The following is a 6,219-nucleotide window of genomic DNA, read 5'->3' as shown; positions in this document are numbered from 1 at the left end:
GACTTCGCTTGCTTGCACGCACACACACACAGAGAGACAATTTGCTTTGAAACGAAGGAGGCAATGCCGAAACGTGGGCAAGGAACATTTCACCACTATGTACAGCTTGAGTGACTTCAACAGATCATCAGGCAGGGAATCAATTGAGAAAGCGTTGCCTGGGGATTTCCTATGTGCTCTAAAAATCAAGCTTCATTGGAGCTACAGGCCAGAATGGCGTTGAGAGGGAACAATTTCCCCAAAATGTTCATGAGAACACGATGGTGCACCTTGCACCGTTCATTTCTGCCTCGAGCAAGGGAGATCCAGAAGGATCTCTTCATGCAGCCTTCAGTGGATGGGTGCATGGATACAGGATAAAGACCTACTTGGTGTTGGAGAATGCAATCTCTTTTGCGTTTGTTTGTTTTTAATATATATATAAAGTGCACCCTCACTTTATCTGCAAAATCTCTCTAGTGAGCAACCTGAGAGGCTGCGATGATAAATATTAATCACTTTGATTAATGTACCCAGGGAGGTTTTTTCGCAATGCAGCAGCAGCAGAAGCCACGGACGGGCATGGCTAGAATGAAATCAAGGGACATCATTGAGATGCAAAGCAACCGTTTGATCAGTGACGACTGAAGGGATGAAAAATGAAGAGATGAGCTCACTCCCCCTCCCCACGACCGCTCCATGTACTCCCTGTACAATAAACTGCAGCAGCTGCTGTGCTTATGCCTAGTGAGTACCTAAGGACAAGCATACAGCTGAGGGCTGCTTAAATCTAATTATCCTTTCATATTGCAATGTGGATTCCAGGCAGGTTTCCTGATGGAAACCCGAGATGAAGCATTTAGTCAATTAAGCCAATTCAAGTGTCTTAATGTGGAAAGAACAAATGTTTCAGGTTCATTATGGGCGTGAAAACAGGGAATCCAAAGTGCTGCGTTGTCGACTCTTAGGAACTCGTGGCGATCGCTGTCTTGGTGGATCACAGCCAAGTAACTGTTGGATGGCTTGGAAAGCCCGATCAAGGCTATGATGGCTGTATTGCCAGTGGCAGAGGCAGCATGTCTCTAACAACAGTTGCTGGGAGAGTGTCATTGCACCTGTGGCCTGTTTGTGGACCTCCCATAGGCATCCAGTTGGCCACTGTGGGAAGAGAATATTGGATCTGATCCATAATTTTCCCCCAAGTAGATGGCTGGTGGTGGACTTGCCCAGTAATTTATTCCTAGTATTTGGTAGTCAGAGACATAATGGGTGGTTGATCAACCAGCTTTTACGCCGAGTAGATCTATTGAAATTAATGGACCTAATTTAGTCACGTTCATTCATTCCAACTGGATTTACTCTGAGTGATTGCTGAGGTTGAATATCACCCTAGAGGTCCCCCCCCCCCATGCAAATATCTCCATGGCTTCCTGCTAGAAAAAGGACCCATTCTGCAAAGGAACAGTGAGGGGAGGAGTTTGCTTTCCCCCTGAAATGCTCAGGGAACAATCTGACCGACAAAGAGCCACAAACGCTCTGCAGATATATATTGATTTAGCATTTGCAGAGGCTCCAAAGAACCTCTAGAACATCATTTAGAACTAGAAAACAAAATAGTTTCATTTGACCCTCTTTATTCCCTCGACCTTTGGGGCAGGCTACATGCTACATGCAAAATCTCATGGTGGAGTTTTGTTGGGTTTTTTTTGCCTGGAGAAAAGCAGGTTCGGAAGGAGGAAGCTTTGAGCAGAGACATGAGGAGGTGGGGTTGCACTTTGTAGAGGCCAGAATGAGGGAGAGCTGTCAGAAAGCGATAAACAGCTGCTGAGCAGGAAGAGAGAGGAGAGCCCACCACCCTCACCAGGTGATGGCTTGCACAGGTGCGCTCCACCTGTGCAGATGTAGGCTGGTGCTGATGACGTCCTCCAGGAACTCACCTTTACCTGCTGGTGTGAGATGGCAGGCCCTGGGGAAATGCTAAAAAATAATAATAATGGAAGGACTTTGGGCTTGGAATTGGTTGATCAATGCTGAGAGCTGGTAGGCTGCAGAATGGGAAATTGACAGAAACGTCTGCAGGATGTGAGAATTGGGGGGAGAGATAGGTCTGGGTGTAGCTGTGTGGTTTTGGGAACAAATTTAGCATTTTTTGCTTGAAATTCGTCTTTCCTAGTAGCCCTATCGCACCAGCCACCTCTGAGCCAACCCATGCCCTGGCTGCCCCCAGCAGATGCCCATGCATTCCTGCTCAGCGGCAAGGCCGTCTGAAGCATGTCCTGCACCGTGGTGCAAAGATCCCTCTGGCGTGGTCCCAGAATTGCCCACCTTTTTCAGGGAGGATGGCGCTGCCGGCGACACATCCGGCTTTGCGGGGCTGGAGGAGGCGGGTAGCAGCTGGAGGGCAGCTCCTCCGGCAGGGAAGAGGCAGAGGCTGGACGCAGCGGCTCCCGGCTCAGTTGGCCGCTTCGTGCCACGGTGGCCACGGTAGGCGGAGGCTCTGGGCTCGGCACTGCTCCGGCGCGGCATGGCGGAGGCGGGCGAGGATGGCGAGCTAATGCGGGCAGGCGGTGCATCCAGCCTCCGCCTCTTCCCTGGCGCCCTTCAGAGCTTGGCGCCCTGGCGCCCTGCGCCACTAGCCTCTATGGGTAAGACGCCCCTGCTCAGCAGCCTCATACATTTACTGCCTTCTATCCAATCTCCGGACGCAGGTGGCGCTGTGGGTTAAACCACAGAGCCTAGGACTTGCCGATCAGAAGGTCGGTGGTTCGAATCCCCGCAACGGGATGAGCTCCCGTTGTTCGGTCCCTTCTCCTGCCAACCTAGCAGTTCGAAAGCACGTCAAAGTGCAAGTAGATAAATAGGTACCACTCCGGTGGGAAGGTAAACGGCATTTCCGTGTGCTGCTCTGGTTCACCAGAAGCGGCTTAGTCATGCTGGCCACATGACCCGGAAGCTGTACGCCGGCTCCCTTGGCCAATAAAGCGAGATGAGCGCCGCAACCCCAGAGTCGGTCACGACTGGACCTAATGGTCAGGGGTCCCTTTACCTATCCAATCTCCACTGTGCTTGATCCTTCCCCCACCACCTGTTGTTCCACTCCAAAACACCCCACACCTGTTAATACCCCAGGGTGCTTCACTTTTTTTTTTTTTTTGCAATGTGAAATACACGTAGAATTCTGTGGGGAGGGGAAATCAGCTCAGGGGGAGACTGAGGTGGAAACAGAAAGTAGGGAAAGGGTAAAGCTCTCCCCTCTTGCATCTCTGCTCAGAGCTGTCCCCTCTCCTTGCTGCTTTGCTTTACCAAAACTGCCCATCAAGGCACCATTAACGCATATAATGTGTTGGGAAAGAAATGGAATCTTTCCTTGCTGTGCCTGAGAAAAACGATTTCTATTTTTATTCTTGCAAAAGCATAAAAGGGAGACATTGGACAAGCACTAACCCCACCAGAACCCTGCAGAAATTTACCAGAACAGAAGGAAATGTGTGATGATTTCCCTCTTACCATTGACTGTACAGACTCCTTGTAGAAATACTTCTTTGTAACCGGTTTGATGAGATGATGTATTTTTTCACGTGTTGGTCCGCTGGATGTTGGAACGCTTCCAATGTATGCTCTATATGCTGCTGTGCTTCTATGTTTTGTAGATTCTGGCTGCAGTTCTAACCCCACTTACCCGGGAGTAAGCCCTGCTGGAATCCACGGGGCTTACTTCAGAGTAGACATGGCTTAGGATTGCACTGTTTGTCTCTCACAGTGGGGTTTCAGAAACCCGGTGAGTAAATACTTGACATTCCTGTGAAATATGACTGGAGAAGCAGGAGGGCGAAGAGATTCCAGGAACTCATTTTTGGGGAATGGCCGGAAACAACCGTTTGGCAAACAGCCAGGAAGCTGCTCACATTTCTTGTCAATGTTTTAAAGCAAAAGTCGGGCGTAGCAAGCATGTTGGAATGAAGAGCGATTCCGATTCTGATTCTCCACCGGAGGGCAGACGCCGCAAATGATAACAGTGCATGCCGTAACCCCCCACCCCACCCCGACTAAGTTAGTTGATATTTCGGTCCTATTGAAACCAATTGGTCACCATTTATTTATTTATTTATTTATTTATTTATTTATTTATTTATTTCGTTTCGTGACATTTCCACACCGCTTGCTTCTGTAAAACAGAAACAACAAAAACCCGAAACCCTGTCAGAAGTATTACAAAGAGAAGAAAGCAATGAAATGATCAGTAAAGACAGTTAAGAAAAAACAAGTATTTGAAGCATTTTATTTTTTTAAAAAAGAAAATAGGGGAAAAAAATCAGCTAAACTAAAAACAGTTTGAGAACACATAGGTCAACATTCTGCATGCCTTGGTTTGGCTTGTCTAAACAGAAACATTCTTAGCGGACACCGAAAAGTACAGTGATGGCATCTGCCTGATGTGAACAGGCAGGGTGTTTCAAAGTTCCAATGGGACTGAAGTTCAGCTACCTTAGTCTGGAATTTGAATCCAGCCTGATATCTGTATTTTTTTAAAAAAAATATTATGTTTGTGTATCACTGTTGCACCAAGGACCTAAAGGATCCACATTATTAATTTCTTCTTCTTCTTCTTCTTCTTCTTCTTCTTCTTCTTCTTCTTCTTCTTCTTCTTCTTCTTCTTCTTCTTCCTCTTCTTCTTCTTCTTCTTCTTCTTCTTCTTCTTCTTCTTCTTCTTCTGCTACTGTGCCTAAAACAACTAAGCATTCTACAGAGATTTAAAAAACAAAACTGGCTTTGCAGTCTAATCAGCATTTAGCAGAGATTGGACTTTCATAACCACCCTGTCAGGTAGGTTTGGCTGAGAGATGGTGGCTAGCTCCCAGGCATTTATTTAGCTTTGTGGTTGAGCCTTCATTTGAGCTCATCTCCCCGGGCCTATGCTTCAGGACTGCACCACATTGACTTATTATTATTAACTTTATCTCATTCATCTTCCTGAAAACCATGTGAACCAGGTCATTGATTCAGGTAATTCACAAGTATACTCCTTCAAGTCTAACACCCCCCTTTAGCATACTTAAAACTGTTGGTGCAAGTTTAAAAAATGGGTATATTACAAGGAGAATTTCTGGATGCCAAGATCCAAGTTTGGGGCAAGTACTCTTTGGGTGAGAGAACCCCATCAGAGATTTAAAATCACGGCAATGTAAAGCATGGAAGTTAGTTAGTTTAGTTTATTACGGCCATAGGCCCAGATTCAATACATCATACAGCAAAACAGGTATAACAAGATAAAATTAATAAATTAAAATACGTTAAAATCAGGTACATCTCAAACCGTAAGTTTCTAAATTCCATTAAAATAAGAACAATATAGCACTTAAAATATCAAATTATCAATATATATCAATATTATTTGAGCAAAATCAATAATCATAGAGTAATCCATTTTTCCTCTTATAAGCTAATACTGTTATCAGAAATCTGGCAACAGAAAGGGACCTACTCGGATCAGAATCTTGCAATAAATATATTAGCTGTGTTTCCAAGGAGTCATCTGGGATTTCCGATAATAAAGGAGACAAGAATTTGATCCGAGAAACTGAATGTAGTGAACAACAGCATAGTATATGTTGTAAAGATTCTATAGATCTATTATCACATACACACACCGCTGAGATCTGACCATTGGAAAATCTATTTTTCAAGACATTGGAAGGAAAGGCGTTAAATCTTGCCTTAATAAAGGCATATCTGTGGGCCGCTACAGACAAAGAAGTCAAATAAGATGGTATCTGCTGTGAGGGCACTATGGCAAGATTTAATGGTGAGCAAGTGCCACTACCCAAGGTGATGTTTTGTTGTAGGTCAATCTCCTCAAGTTTTTGAGTGAGGGGTTTTTTTGCTGTGGCTAGGTCCAATTCCAATAATTCTGATGGAGACAATCCATAGGTCACTACTTTAAAATGGATCTCTTTTGCCCCTAGGACGGGAAAATCATCTCTCCAGAGGCATTGGATCAGATACAGATTCGGGAGCCTATGCCTTAAGGACAACCAGTAACAAAGGCTGTGCGTAAAGCATGGAAATATAGGCCCCTGTGAGTTCCCAAACTCCTCTCGTCCCTTGCCTTAGAAAAAGACCATGTTTTGTAAGTTTAAAATGGTTTACTTACAAACTCTCCAAAGGTCAGATTCATGTGCCTTTCCATGCAGCATTCAGAAAAAGTTGCACGGGCAGTAAAATGTGGCTCCGTTACAGTGG

Source organism: Podarcis filfolensis (genome assembly GCF_964270895.1).
Source record: "Podarcis filfolensis genome assembly, chromosome: 6".
Taxonomy (NCBI): Eukaryota; Metazoa; Chordata; class Lepidosauria; order Squamata; family Lacertidae; genus Podarcis; species Podarcis filfolensis.
This window is presented reverse-complemented; position numbering follows the sequence as displayed.